The sequence below is a fragment of the Lissotriton vulgaris genome, chromosome 10 (genome assembly GCF_964263255.1).
Source record: "Lissotriton vulgaris chromosome 10, aLisVul1.2, whole genome shotgun sequence".
Lineage (NCBI taxonomy): Eukaryota > Metazoa > Chordata > Amphibia > Caudata > Salamandridae > Lissotriton > Lissotriton vulgaris.
Genome location: NC_141698.1, coordinates 988090457 through 988105988, shown reverse-complemented (window position 1 = coordinate 988105988; position 15532 = coordinate 988090457). Strand labels below are relative to the sequence as shown.

Sequence of the window (15532 nt, the reverse complement as noted above, 5' to 3'; positions counted from 1 at the left end):
CTACCCCTGACCCTAAACTTACCTCCACTGTTTCTCCTCATTCTTTTCATATCTTACCTGAACACGAGCAGGCTAGACGTGCAGAATTCCGCAACAATTCCTTTATTCAGCTCCTCCATCAGCATCAGTTAGTGGTTAACACTTCTAATTGTTGGGTGTGTGGGTTGATGCCACATACTACGGATAAGGGAATCCCATATCTGGTGTTGCCGTATAGTTCCCAAGGGTCTGCTCGAGCATTTCAAACAATGTTTCGAAGCGCACTAGGTTTCCACCCCATTCGAGAACCACGTTCCCCCTACTCTGGTCCTACCTCATATCAAAAATCTTTGTCTATAGCAATAGAGGATTTAGATAGTGATATCTATGATCCCTCGCTTATTCCTGAAGAAGAGGTACAAGCCTACAGGGTCCTGAGTAGAGGCGAGTATAGTGTGTTCACTAGTGAAAAACAGCTCAAAAGCTCACCTCCGATATGGGTCGTACCCCACATTGGTAATTTCTGTCTCATAGGTCGTGGCCGAAGATCGAAAGCCCGACTTGGAGAGAGTGCTTGCACTGAAAATTACATTCTGCCGATGGTCTCGTCCCCTGTGTTTCTGGCTGCCAAGGGTACATACTTTATCTGCCATGATCGTGCGTATGCATGGTTGCCCTCTGACTTTATGGGCTCATGTTTTATCGCAAATTTGTTGCCTCCGACGTTTACTGTAGATGCAGATTATCACAAGACTAGAGTTGTGAGAGGCGTAATTAGCGAAGAGGACACTGCCGGTCAAGAGGCAGGAGACTTTTTCAAGGGTTTCCTCCCGTTTTGGGGACCTATGGTTAATAGTAGGAACCTGAGACAGTTGACTCGAGTGGTGGAATCGACAGCTAACATTACTGCCAGTGCCCATGGTAATATCACCACAGAACTGCAGGCGGATAGACTTATGACGTTACAAAATCGTATGGTTTTAGACGTGATCTTAGCAGATCGTGGTGGGGTATGTAAGGTGATCCATTCGAGCTGCTGTATTTTCATTCCTGATAATGCTCCGACCGTTTATCAAGCCATCTCGAAGTTGCATAAGATCTCCGAATCCATACACGTGGATGTAGGGGATTGGACGTTACTTGGGTGGTTTTGGGGCCTGATGTCGACTTGGGGTTGGAAAATTCTGATGATCATCGGAGTTGTTGTGGCGTTCCTGTTCACGTGTTGCCTTTGTGTGCAGTGCGGTCCTGCCTTATGTGGCCTCTGTGCTACAACGTGTATGAGACAGCCGCCTGTTACCAAGGGGACTCGGTTGGACAGAGCTATGCTACAGCAACATCTAGATGGTCTGATGAATATCGAGTATGATTTCGACTAGTGCTTGCCTACATGAGGGCAAATGGAGCGTCTGAGGTTCCGTGACAATTGTAAGTGGTGTTTTCGACTCGCACGAATATGGTCGAGTCTGGTATCTATGAACCACAAATGACGAGTTTAGTGGGTGTACGCAGTTTCGCTGCGCTAACCTAAACCGTTTGTCTGTTACGTGGGTATTTCTATCTGTACCCACGGGTTCCATCTTAGATACGGCATCCATTTTGTCTCTTGCCCTCAAGTAGCCAGCGAACAGACACTGTCCGCTTCGCGACCCTGAGACTCCCAAGATATTTGCGGAAGACACATGTCCTTTGTAAGTGTCTTTATGATGAGGGGGATGATACTGTTAGGCAGATGGCCACGCTCGAGGCTCATCTCGCCGTGCCGGTTTATTGTCTTAGCCGTGCATCTCATTAGGCACGTCCCTTTGATGCCTGTATCTCGTGTTTCTCGATACCTCCCTTTTACACCCTTTCCGATCTCCCCACTGTCTCCGTCTTCCTCTACACCTGTCCTCGTTCCTATTTTGATCTGTTTTATTGCCGATTGGAATGCACTAATGTTGGGAAGATGGGGTTTTACAGTTGGGAACCGCCAAATGTTTCCGCACTTATGTTCCGGGCCTTGTGTGTATCAAAGTGACCAAAGCGGCCCCTCTGGGGGATAATTGTGGGAACCGGGTCATAAACTTTTGTGTTCAATGTAACTCTATGGGAAAATCATGTATAAAAGGAGCGACCCGCAGAACCAATTTGAAGCAGACACTCTGAACTACACTTGTTGTACTTCCGTGATTTCTGTGTTTCCCTGCAGCAAATAAACCTTGAATCTTTGACGCCGAAGGAAGTGTCCCGTGTCTCTGTGATTCGTACGCCGGAGCAGGTTACCCACGAAGGTTTCAGGTGTTGTGCCCTGGCACCGCTGGGTTTTAAATAACCCAGTCCTTCAATGTCCAAGCACATCTCTGGCACAACACTGGTATACCAGTGGGAGGATGACCACTCTCATGGGCAATATAGAAGAAATGGGGAGTCCTCACATTGGATCACTTACTTTCATAGTCAAAAATTAAATGATTTAAAGAACTACAAATGGAACATCATCTCCCCCAACCCAGACCTCCAACTGAAGCATTCTCCTCGCAGTGGACTTGGTGCACCTGCATTGGCAGTCGGAGAATCCCACATAATGCAATATCTCAAAACTTATCGGCTGGGGGAATTCCTCTGTTGACAGGCCTCCTCCACCACAGTAGGTGTTGGTGTTGCTCCCAGCCTAAATGCAACATACGCCAGATTCTGTTCCGATGTCCAGACATCATCACATACTTGTCCTCAGTATGGAACACCCTTAACAATACAATGGGCACATCTTTTCCTCTGCCAGAAAAATAGGTCCTACTCCATGACACCGATTGAGCCAACAGAGTCTACCCTGTCAAGCTGTCGTAAGGTCTTCCTAGCCTATTGAGGCTCTCGTGCGTGTAGTTACCGTTATTCCACTTGGGAAGATGTCTGCTCGTCTAGCATTTCCTTTGCTGCTCTGGATGTCCGCCCTCCTATTGCTGACCGTTGCCCCCAAAACTCAGCGCCGCAAAAAGAAAGACATCCGAGACTACAATGATGCAGACTTGGCGCGGTTGCTTGAGGAGTGGGAGAAAGACAATGACATTGAAGCAGGAGACCTGCCTGAGCATAAATGCCCCACTGCACCTGTAGACTTTTCCAAAATAGACCCCAAAAATCCAGAAAGTGTCCTCAAACTTACAAAAAAGACATTGATGGTTTTCGCCACAGGGTCTGGAAATCTGACAGAAAAGGAGACAGAAGAGATTACGAGCCTCTGGCAAGGCAGCCTCTCCAATGCCAACTATGATATCCAAAGGTTTATTGTTTCCTCCAACCGGGCCACCTTTATGCTGCGTGATGGAAGTTACGCATGGGAAGTATATGGCTGAGATACCCGCCACCCCCTCTCAACACAATCCCCAAAAGGAGGGAAACCGGAAACAGTTCTTGAAGTTTTTTGGAAGAGGGAGGGAGTGACCCTCCCCGGCCGTATTTATTAAAACAAAAAATTAAACGTTAAACAGTTCATATTAATGTACAATTTCATAACCACATTGCGATGTTTGGCTAACCTTAACAGATTCTCTAATACAGAGGTTCTCCTAGCCGAACTACCAACCTGCAAAACATTTTCTTGAAATAATGAAATTGTACATCCTAACGTTTAAGGGCCAACGGCAAGGTCGTAACCGGTGTCAAGATCCCTAACCAGAAATACCCCCCCCACTTGGGAGGGGCGACAGCACTGAGGCGTACCCCACGTGCAACTACCAATTTCCCTTTGACTTGTCGGGGGCCCCAATAAACTCGACGCCACTTAAAGGTCGTTCGAGGACTCGTGTGAGTATCTAGAAGGTAGCGTAGACCTCCCCCCAAACCCCACACAACTTACCACATCTGCCGTCGCAGACGTCACTGGCCCCGGGAAATTCCCCAGGAGGGGGCTGTAACCCCTCCTACACAGGAAGGGGCCTTGACCGCCTTTCCTTTCCTTCCGGCGGCCTCTCCTTAGACAGGACCGCCTCCCCGTTGAGGGGCCAATGGCCACCTCTCCCGAGCGCTCCCATCCGTGTTGGGTGACGCCCACTCATAAGGATCTTCCAATTACTGCTCACCGATCATGACCTTACCGCCTACCAAATAAATACGACAATGCTACCTAAACCAACAATCCATTGGCCACTATGACCCGAATAAGCATGCTTATAACAGACACAAAACAGAATATCTTTAATCACAGAACATACAAAAATTCGTCCAACTTTATTACACACTCAATATCAACATGATAATACCAACGGACGCAAAAACAGAATATCTTTAATCACAGAACATACATAAACGGCCAACTTTATTACACACTCAATATCAACATGATAATGCCACAACCTGTAAACGAAAAATTAGAAGTATCGAACCATCTTAAAACAACTAGCTGTCCTCAGGGGCTGGTGGGTGGGTCAAAATTGGCTCTTCGTTCCGTCTCGAGCTCACGTGCAGCGAGGAGGTGCAGCTTCAGAGCACAGGAACAAGAGGATGTCTTCCGGTCTTGCGTCCCTTTTTATCCGTCTTCAGGGCGGGCGTAAACCCGCCCCTGCCTGCCCCGAGGGCGTGGCCAGCTGCGACAGTGTCTAGGCCAGCCCACTCCAGGGCGGGAAAGAGCGCGCCCCGGCTACGCCGCTTCGGGCATACCAGCCGAGACGCGCCTCCCGCCCAAAATGGCTTCCCGGGGGGATCGAGGTACTCTGCCATAAGTTCGGGGGGACCGAGTGGTCGCCCCTTTCCATATGGCTGAGATACCCGCCACCCCCTCTCAACACAATCCCCAAAAGGAGGGAAACCGGAAACAGTTCTTGAAGTTTTTTGGAAGAGGGAGGGAGTGACCCTCCCCGGCCGTATTTATTAAAACAAAAAATTAAACGTTAAACAGTTCATATTAATGTACAATTTCATAACCACATTGCGATGTTTGGCTAACCTTAACAGATTCTCTAATACAGAGGTTCTCCTAGCCGAACTACCAACCTGCAAAACATTTTCTTGAAATAATGAAATTGTACATCCTAACGTTTAAGGGCCAACGGCAAGGTCGTAACCGGTGTCAAGATCCCTAACCAGAAATACCCCCCCCACTTGGGAGGGGCGACAGCACTGAGGCGTACCCCACGTGCAACTACCAATTTCCCTTTGACTTGTCGGGGGCCCCAATAAACTCGACGCCACTTAAAGGTCGTTTGAGGACTCGTGTGAGTATCTAGAAGGTAGCGTAGACCTCCCCCCAAACCCCACACAACTTACCACATCTGCCGTCGCAGACGTCACTGGCCCCGGGAAATTCCCCAGGAGGGGGCTGTAACCCCTCCTACACAGGAAGGGGCCTTGACCGCCTTTCCTTTCCTTCCGGCGGCCTCTCCTTAGACAGGACCGCCTCCCCGTTGAGGGGCCAATGGCCACCTCTCCCGAGCGCTCCCATCCGTGTTGGGTGACGCCCACTCATAGGGATCTTCCAATTACTGCTCACCGATCATGACCTTACCGCCACAGGTCCGGATAGTTGACCGGCTATCCGGACCCCCCACAAAGCTCCTACCTAAAGGTCATGCTTCAACGTTTTTAACCATGCTAAGAAGTCTCCTATGAGTAACTCATTTCCCACCCGAGACAAATGCACACCATCCCCCGAATACACACTGTCATCATTAATACATCCATGCGAAATAGAATGCAATGTCCCGGAACGGAACAACCTACTCACTTTGTTATTAAGCTTCCTAACAGAGTGATTCAAAGCAGGAATAGAAATAGCCCCCCGCCATACCTTTCGTGGGATCATATGGGACCACGCAATTGTGCACCCCGGAACTCTCCTCGCCAACCAACTTACAGTGGAAAGCATTGCCTCCAGGAGAAGTCGTCTACCGGGGGTGACCAAATCATTGCCCCCTAGATGCACTATGACTATAGACGGCGGTGACCTCGTCCGCCCTAACAAATCTTCAAAATATGCTTGAAACTGGTCAATACAGAGACCGCCTCTTCCGTAGAAGGACACCCTGTACCCGTATTCCCCAGCTACGTGAATCATGTCACCTGCTTTGAATACGTCCGCGGCACGCCTCACGTATCAGTGGCCCACGACCCACACCTCCTTTTTCACAGCCGGTGATGTCTGACCGCTGTCCCGGTGTTGGGTCGACTGCAAAGTCCGTACCGCCTCGTAGGCTTGCGCAACTGAAAACCAAACAAAAACAAGAGGCGTGAGCACATCATTACAGCTTTACAACATGTGTAACCGCACATACCTCTTATAACAATTGGAGGACCAACGCCCCACTCGTTTCACTTGTTCAACATTAAGACCCTTGGCTGTAGCTTCTGTAGGAGCCCCTATCCGAAAGGAATGGGTCCCAAACTCGCCCGGGTTCAAGCCCGCAGCGGCAATTGACATCGCAAGCACCCGCTGAAACTGAAACCTCGTCAGTGGGGTGGCGTCCGCGTGTCTCAACAAGGTCCCCCCCCATACTGCCACCCTTCGTGCTAGGTAATCTTCTAAACACTTTACCGGGCATATGGAGGACCCGGGAATCCTGCGTATGATTATGCAGTCACCCATCCCATCTTGATCGGTCTTAGACTTGACAAAGGAGACCGTCATTGCCTCTCTTCTGATCTGAACGTGTTCTTGGCACAAACCCCCCGCCACATCCTGTTTGTTCCTTGCCACCAGTTCGCTTACTCGCATCGCCCCGTGAAATGCTAGCGTAAAAGCGGCTCGGAACAACACCGCCTCAAACGGAGATGAACATGTGGCAGGGAGTGTAGCCAACAACTGGGCCAACCTATCCAAACCTATCGGGCGCCTCTCATCTACTCTGCGACCCTCAAGGCGTTGCCACCCACGCAGCGCTTTCTGTACAACGAAAGACGCTGTCGGGTCCTGGATACTATGAGCCCTGGAAACAAAGGAAATAGCAGCACGATGCCTCTGAGCCGTAGCCACAGATTTCCCAGCCCTACGTAAGGACATCAGGAAATTCACCACCCATTCCTCATGGCCCCAAAGCTTCTCTCTATCAGCCCCCAAGAAGGCTAAATAGGACCTAAACGCCCCTTCATATGCCTTCCTCGTCCGTGGTGCTAGACTCTCTCCCACGAGGTGACGAAGTTCGGGGCACCGAGAGACCAGAGAGCTTCGGGGAAGGGTGCCGGCTCTGGGTCCGCTGAGGGAAGGAAGCCCGAGAAAGCCTGCATATGAAAACGAGACAGTGCATCAGCCGCCTGATTCTGTACCCCTGGGACATGTTTTGCTCTGAACAGCACATTCAGTTGCATGCACAACAAAACAATCTCTTTGAGTAGTCTTAAAATCAGCTTACATCGTGCTGCCTGACTATTGATGCACTCAACCACAGTCATATTGTCGGACCAAAATATCACAGAGTGATCCTTGAACCCTTCTGGCCAGGTTCTCAAGGCCACCAAAATGGGAAAAAGTTCCAAGAAAGCAATATTACTTGTCAGACCATTGTCGTGCCACCACGTCGGCCACCTTTGTGCTGACCATTTTGTGCCGAAGATGGCACCAAAACCTATGCTACCTGCAGAATCTGTCCATAGCCCCAGCTCTTCAGAGGATACGGCTGGTTTGTTCCATATGACTCGACCATTAAAGTCCGCCAGAAATGCTAACCAAATACGCACGTCCTGGCGGACCTCAGCCGATAGTCTCGTGCGGTGGTGGCCCTCCTTTAGGCCGACCATAGCTTGTGCAATTGAACGAGAAAAGGGGCGGGCCATTGGTATAACTCTCAGGGCAAAATTCAACTGTCCCACCAACTGCTGTAACTGATGCAGCGTAATTTTTGACCCATTTAGACACTCTTGCAGGGTTGCCCTGAACTTTAACACTTTGTCAGCTGGCAAACGAAAACAACCTTCTCTGGAGTCTAACTCGATCCCCAGAAACTCGAGGCGAGTTGCAGGACCCACCGTCTTACCTGGTGCCAATGGCACACCAAACTGTTTCATTAATAAACAAAATTCGGCCAAGGCCCGGCCACATTCAAGATCCCCGGCTGCCCCAAGGAACAGAAAATCATCCAGGTAATGCATTACATGTTGGAAACCCGTCTTCTTTGTGAAGACCCATTGCAGAAAACTACTGAATTTCTCGAAATAGGCACAAGATATAGAGCACCCCATCGGCATACACTTATCCATGTAAAAACAACCCTGAAAATTAAATCCTAAGAGACGCTGATCGTCCGGGTGTACCGGGAGCAACCGGAACGCTGACTCGATATCTGACTTCGCCATCAGCGCCCCGGGCCCCAGGCGATTCAAAATGGCTACGGCCTCATCGAAGGATGCGTACCGCACCGAACACACTTCTGGGTCTATTGCATCGTTTACAGAAAGACCACGTGGAGCTGACAAATTATGAATCAATCGAAACTCACCCGGGTCCTTCTTGGGGACCACCCCTAAAGGAGAACAAACAAAATACTGTACCGGGGGTGCAGTAAACGGGCCGGAGACACGACCTCGGATAACCTCTTTCCGGATCTTCTCCTGTACTACAGTCGTATGCTGCAGGACGGAAAGTTGATTTTTGCATATCCCGACACCCTGAAAGTCCCCCACCGGAATGCGGAAACCATATGAAAAACCGTTTCGCAGCAATCCAGCAGAAGTACGATCTGGGTATTCACTGAGCCAGGGAATCATCGCCAAGGTATCAATCGGGGTTGGTAAAGGCGCCCCTCGGACTATGTTAGACCTGTTTGGCGCCTCCCCTACCCCCATTCTCACCCGTTCTGGCTCTGCACGAGGACTCAGGATGGGACGAACCGCAACCACTACATTCGTGCTTGAATTTACACGATCCCTGTGGCCTAGTACATTTACCTTTGTTGAAATTGAAGCAGAAACCCTTTTTCCCTGCATTACTGGCAGATCTCGAGTAATCGTCGGTACTCGTACCTGACCGAAAGGGCGTCCCCGCATATTGGCGGGAGGACTCGCCAACATTGCTCCCCACCAACGGCATTTTCAACATTCCTGACTCTTTCATTTTATCCCATGTCAAAGAATCATAACAGTCCCAGGTTAAACTTTTGTTATGCTCCTTCGCCTTCCTAAAGAGATTATCATAACAGAACCAGTGGTTACCCTGGTGAGACGTCGAGTACCCCATAATTCGTGACTGATAGATTGGTAACTCAGAAAGCAATTCAGGCCTACGTTCCCCTAAGATCGACGTAAAAATCCCCCAAGCATTGCCCCAATTGCCAATATTCTCATTTACTTTAAAGGCGGCCATTTTTGCGCGCCAAACACTCGGATGCATCAGATCCTTCTGACCTTTAACATGCTCCACCTCATAATGGTCGACAAGCAAGGAGAAAATGTTCACATATTCCCCTGCCCAAATCTTTTCCTTTATTGCCAAAGGAACATGTTGCCCCAACTTTTCTCTACGAGAGGGTGCTGACTCGTCCCTCGCGATCGGCAATGGCCGCTTACCTGCACCGGACGTTGCTTCTGTGGCCGCAACCGGGGCCTGCGGCTTGTCTATCACTGCCGCCGGCGCGGGCACCTTGGCTGCATCTCGCTTCTCGCGCAACTGTTTGATCAGCGCTTGTGCCTCGGCAGCCGTGGCGCCCTCGCTACTGTCGCCCAACCACGCTGCTAGCTGTGCCGCCAGCTCGGGGGGCATATCCTCAGTGGATGTCGGGGTGACCACGACGGGAATCGGATTCCCCTCCACCGGTACCGGGGTTGGCGCCTCGAGCGGGGTACAGGGAACAGGGACGTCTCCCCCGGCTGGTCCCCTTCTAGGCCTCTTGGCTCTCCCTCCAGGGGTTGCTCCAGCCGATGGACGCTCCGATCCCCCCTCCCCATCTCGCTTCGCCACCTGCTTTCTCAGTTCGGACATCTCCTTCATGAGGACCCGAACCATCTGATCCGTCGTCATTCTCTTCGCGCCTTTTTTGGGCATTGTTTCCGACCAAGTATCTAGAAGACAAAAAGAAAGATTAAAACGCTCAAAATTGGCTCTTCGTTCCGTCTCGAGCTCACGTGCAGCGAGGAGGTGCAGCTTCAGAGCACAGGAACAAGAGGATGTCTTCCGGTCTTGCGTCCCTTTTTATCCGTCTTCAGGGCGGGCGTAAACCCGCCCCTGCCTGCCCCGAGGGCGTGGCCAGCTGCGTCAGTGTCTAGGCCAGCCCACTCCAGGGCGGGAAAGAGCGCGCCCCGGCTACGCCGCTTCGGGCATACCAGCCGAGACGCGCCTCCCGCCCAAAATGGCTTCCCGGGGGGATCGAGGTACTCTGCCATAAGTTCGGGGGGACCGAGTGGTCGCCCCTTTCCAAAAGATTTCCTTGTGCAACAGGACAGATGCGCCGATGTGACTGTGAAGAGCCAGGTTTACCCTGGCAAAGGAGCAGAACCAGAGACACAAAATGAGAAGGACAAAAATAAAGTGAAACCAGAAACAAAAGAAACGCTGTTTGGATAAAAAGTTAAAAACTGCCAAGGAAAACAATCAAGCGGCCAAGCGGAAAGAGGAATTGTTAAGTAAAAAAATGCCATATGCTGCTCTCTGTAGTGGTATCGTCAGAGAAAATAGCCAATTTTTGAGAAAACCTTGGTCTCTGCAGCAGATTCCCGTGTTGGGGCTGATGTGCTGTAGGGTGGATGACAGTGACATGGACAATGAAGCTGCTGCCACAGATGACTCAGTACGGGACTGGGACAAGTTTATATATCTGCTGTTAGGACACGGAATAGGTGTTTCAACGTACAATTATAAGAGTGTAACGGGTGAGGTCTGAGGTGTGAGTGTTTGGCTGCCTTTGTGACAACTGTGACATAGGGGACTTTTTATTCTGAGGAGTCATTTGACGCTAAACTATTCAATTTGAATAATTCTACGTAAACATTGCTCAACTGCCACATCACAGGTCCGTGTAAGCCTGTCTTCCTTTAATTACATTGGGCAATGTTCAAAGTTACATTTTTCACCCATTGTTGGCCAAAATGTATAGGATTTAAAATCTGAGAACACACCATAATCTCCTTATACTCGTCTCTTGTGTTTATCAGTTCAGAATGTCTGTGCTATGTAGAGGGTTCTGATAGTTACACTGCATGTGCCAAGAAGCCTATCACATGTTACATTTCTCATTTCTGCCTTGAAAAGCAATGTTGCCAAAACTTCATAGTGTGATCCAACCAGATGAATCAGAGTAAACTTTTTTGAAGATGGGGTTATAAGAATGTCACTGGTGTGTTTTCCTAATTGTTGCCCCTTGATAAAGAAAAGAATACTAATGTGAATAACATTTGCAAACCTTTGCAAAAAAAACTAACAAAAAAAACAAGATCACCACCCCAAACCATCTCTGCTGACATTATCAGCCGCCTTCCACCCACAAAGGCAAATCCCAACTACTTGCTCACCACCTGAGGCCAGCTCACCACTCAAAACACCACAGCCATCACAAACTCTGTCCACTAAGGAGCACCCACTGCCCCTGCCCCACCTCATCTTCACGCTCGAGAGCAAGATAATCAGCAATGAGCTCACCACCATCTTCAACGTATCCATCACCACAGCCACCTTACCCGAAGAATGGAAATATGCAGAAATCAAACCCCTTCTCATGAAATCGTTCGCCGACCCCAGCAAACTCAAGAAACTCAGAAGAGACCTGTGATAACAAACTAACCTTGGACCTATTTGGGGCAAGTACCGCTCTTATAACAATAGCCGTATGTAGAAAGCAGGCAACACAGCGCTTGAAACATATTGTAGAATAAGAGTGCACTCTATTAAAACACGATATATTAGCTTTCTCTAGAAAAATATTTATCAAACAATCCTGACATTTTACCTTTGGGTGTGAGACTACAAATAGGATACAGCTGTCACTGCTCCATGGTAGGAAGAGGATCTAAATGATGTTCAATGATTCCCCCCTCCAGACGGTGGCAGCGCTACAATAGAAGCAAAACAGGAGAGCTAGATTCCCTGCATTAAGACAGACTATATGTCCACCCATATATAAAAGTGACATTTGGGAGATAAGATTTTTGAAATTCTATTATGTTAGAAGCAGCCTAGACTTAGAAACAATAAACAACAGAAATCTATGAAAAATAACTCTCCTCCCTTTATCGCAGAAATAACACTCCCCCGAGAGGTGGTCGTACTGTGGTAGCATTGAGAAACCCACATGCTACAGATAATTACTTCTTATTCACTGGATATACTTCATCAATTATTTCCTATTCAATTGAAACACCTCACTAAGAGTGGTGAGTGTTACCTTCCTAAATATAGATGAATCTGTATGCTTGTTGAGTGTGACTGGAAGGGGAATGCGCAATGGAATTGTTTAAAAAGAGAGAAGTATTACAAATTTAGAGTGTGGGTTTTAGCCTCTTGTAAAGAGGAGCAAAATACTCATGATTGGAGGGCGGGATAGTGGTTTAGAAAAAATGTAAACTAAAAACCCTGTTTTTATGTTTTCCTTTCCCCTTATAGATGACATACACTGTTACATTTTTGTGTCCGTAGGAAGGTGGTTTTTAAAGAATGTGACTTACCACTGAAACACGCCGAAGCCGAGCATTCCTGAATCCAACCACAAGGAATCTTGGGAAGAACTAGTTTTGTATACTCACCAGGATGCAAACTTGATGTAGAGTGTTGGATCAGCTTATGCAACAGCTCGCTTAGAACTGTGCAAAAAGGGTCCCCTGTTCATATACATTTTTTCTCCTTTTGTTTGTCTCTGTGGATATTTCGTCTGGTTTTTTATATCAATACATATTGTGTTTTATTGTATACTGCATGCTATGTATGAATTTTACATTTCTATTTTTATGCGTTATCAATTACTAAAAGTGCATTGTGATATAAAGTGTTGTTTTTAAGAAATTAAACAATCCTTTAACGCTATCTCGACCTTGATGACACATCAATATGTGGGGCTGCTCTAAATAGACCTGAATCATTATTGTATGCATTGTGTATATTGAATGTGAATGAGTTAGAGAGTGTCAGACATCTGATTTTTAAGGGGAAGTTACATTTTCTCTACTGTTTAGTAGTGCCCTGTTCCCTTGGATATAGGGGCCTCGTCTCTAGTTTAATAACTAAGCTGATGCATGTGCCCCAAAATCCTTCAGAAGTATTGGTTCAACCAACTAAAAGGATTTCTATTGTGTTGTTTCTTACAGTGATATAAAACAGAGGTCCCCGGTAGTCTTAAAATCCTCTGTGAACATCAGACAATGTCATCATTAGCTCCTCACTTTGATTGCAAAGGTACGTAGGTCTTGCCCTTTAAGGACAAACATCCTAGCAGTATTTGTTCCAAAATACCAAGGAATAAATGTCATGGTTTCAGTATGCAAGCATTTACTCTCTCACTAACTCTTACCTTATATCCGCCTTAAGAGTCTCTGTAAATAACACGTCTATGATGTGTAAACGTATCTTAGAATCACTGCAAGGCTTTTACCCATGCTTACATAGAGAAACCCAAACCTACTGTGTAGTAGGTAATTGTATTTTCTAGAGCTTTGAAAGGTAGTTGATAGTGGAATTCTCATTAAAGATATATACATAAAGCCCCGTGATATCAGTACCCTACTTCATGTGCCAGCACTTTTCACTAAATACTAAAGGGGAACATTTGGTAGACCAACATGCAGAGATCTTGGCCACCAAATTGCTGAATTCGGGCCACCCAAAGGTATCACTGTGAGAGGGGAAACACATTTTGTATTGACATATTGAACAAATATCAAAGAAAAGATCAGGAGAACGATTTTTAGGCAAGTCACAACACTGAGTAACAACATTATCAGCTTGTGAAATATTTATTGAAACATTGTATACCTTGTCCTCAATAGGAGACATTAAACATGTGTCTACTTGCCAGTGTGGCTGTAGAGTTACCCAGCCACAACCATGATTGCTAAGGCCATTAATTCAGAGACAGGCCTTTTCCTTCTGCTGGTGCTGACTTCCTCAGCATTGCACAACCTGCACTTCACCTTTTTCAGCAGCCCTGTTTGACGGTAATGATTCCAGTTCCAAAGGTCCCATTGAATCCTTGGGTACAGTCATCTTCATGACCTCCACAGTGCTTGTAGCCGAGCATAAGCAACAAGGCAGAAATCAAAACGTTCCCCTTGAATTCATAGTCACATCACATTCACTTCTCATTATCGACTTCATGTTTCTGTAGCAGCCTTCATCTACTGTTTTCCTTGAATAAAAGAAAAAACCTATAAAGCATGTTATAGTTGTGTCATACCAAGTAGACCCGGGGTAGCTCTCTAGCACAATATGTACTCTAGGGGTTCCCACGCCATTAGATTTAGACATTGCACTACATATTTCGATTTGGTACACATTACTAGAATGCATGTAAAGTATGGGACCATTACCTACATGTTTAACTTGTATTATTTTGCCAAGGTTTTATTTCTTTTAAAATATTAAATCTACTAGTATACCTGTTTGTGCAGAGTGTGGTATATGTGTAGAGTGAGGCGACATTAACATTTCTAATTGGCTGTTTGGCTTAGGTAGGCAAAAAGAGAACCTGCCTTTATCTTAAGTCAGTAACTCATTACTGTCTGTGTCCATCATGGATGGAACCACTCACAGGCCCATAACAAGGGGTGTTTGCTTAGGGGCATAGCCTCCAGAAACAACAGCAACTTAAAAGTTGAACACTGCTGGTGCATTCAGTCTAAAATGTGACCATGTGTTGACACCCAACTACTTTTGATGTCCTTTATTCATTGACTGTCAGCTCAAATGATTAACTGCAAGCACAGCGGGTCATTATCATTAGTCAAACGCTGATGAGCTTTGAGGGCCACTGCGCAAGAAATCCTGTGGGTCCCCAGTCCCCTTACCACAGGCTTGGAGTCACTGTTGAAATGAATGAGTTCTTCGAAAATTGGGCAATTCTGGTTTAGCCTCTGTTAAATGTACCACTTGAAATTTGTTGACAATTGTTTAGCCAAAATGGTGCACTTTAAAATGCATGAACACGAACTCTTCTATCATGTAGACTATTTACTGTAGAATGTCAGATGACAGTAACGTCATGAGTCTATCTATTTTGTTGGTACAGACAGGATCGGATGGAGAGTACAGGAACATGTCACCATTACTATTCTAACAGGCTCATTCAAAGGTATCATAATAAAAATAACTGTTCAAAATTGGCATCTCCATGGCAGATGTTCATATCCGAATAATCTCCGACGCTCATTATCTCTTTCACTGTAAAGAACTGTTGAAGTAATCCTCGTTAGTTTAAAAAATGCAAATAAGTCGAAAAGCGTTCTTGATATTTTCTTAAGCTGCTTGTATTGTAATCACAGGGATGGGCATATTACACTGACACGGAGCATGCGAACACAATAACTTCCTCATTTAGGGGGATGCATAAAGAAAGTGTATTTGCAGCAGCATTGGATTCTGGTCTCAGATGTCAGACGATTTTCACGAGTGCAAAAATTCAGCAGATTATCTCTTGAATAATTTTTCATGCATAATAGGAAATGGAGAAAA

The 15532-nt window shown here is 47.0% G+C and overlaps 1 pseudogene; it reads left to right on the top strand.

Annotated features, from left to right (window-relative positions):
• The first annotated feature begins 2867 nt into the window (after window positions 1–2867).
• The window catches only part of LOC147689113 (LRP chaperone MESD-like), a 35126-nt pseudogene continuing 22461 nt past the window's right edge, over window positions 2868–15532 (top strand).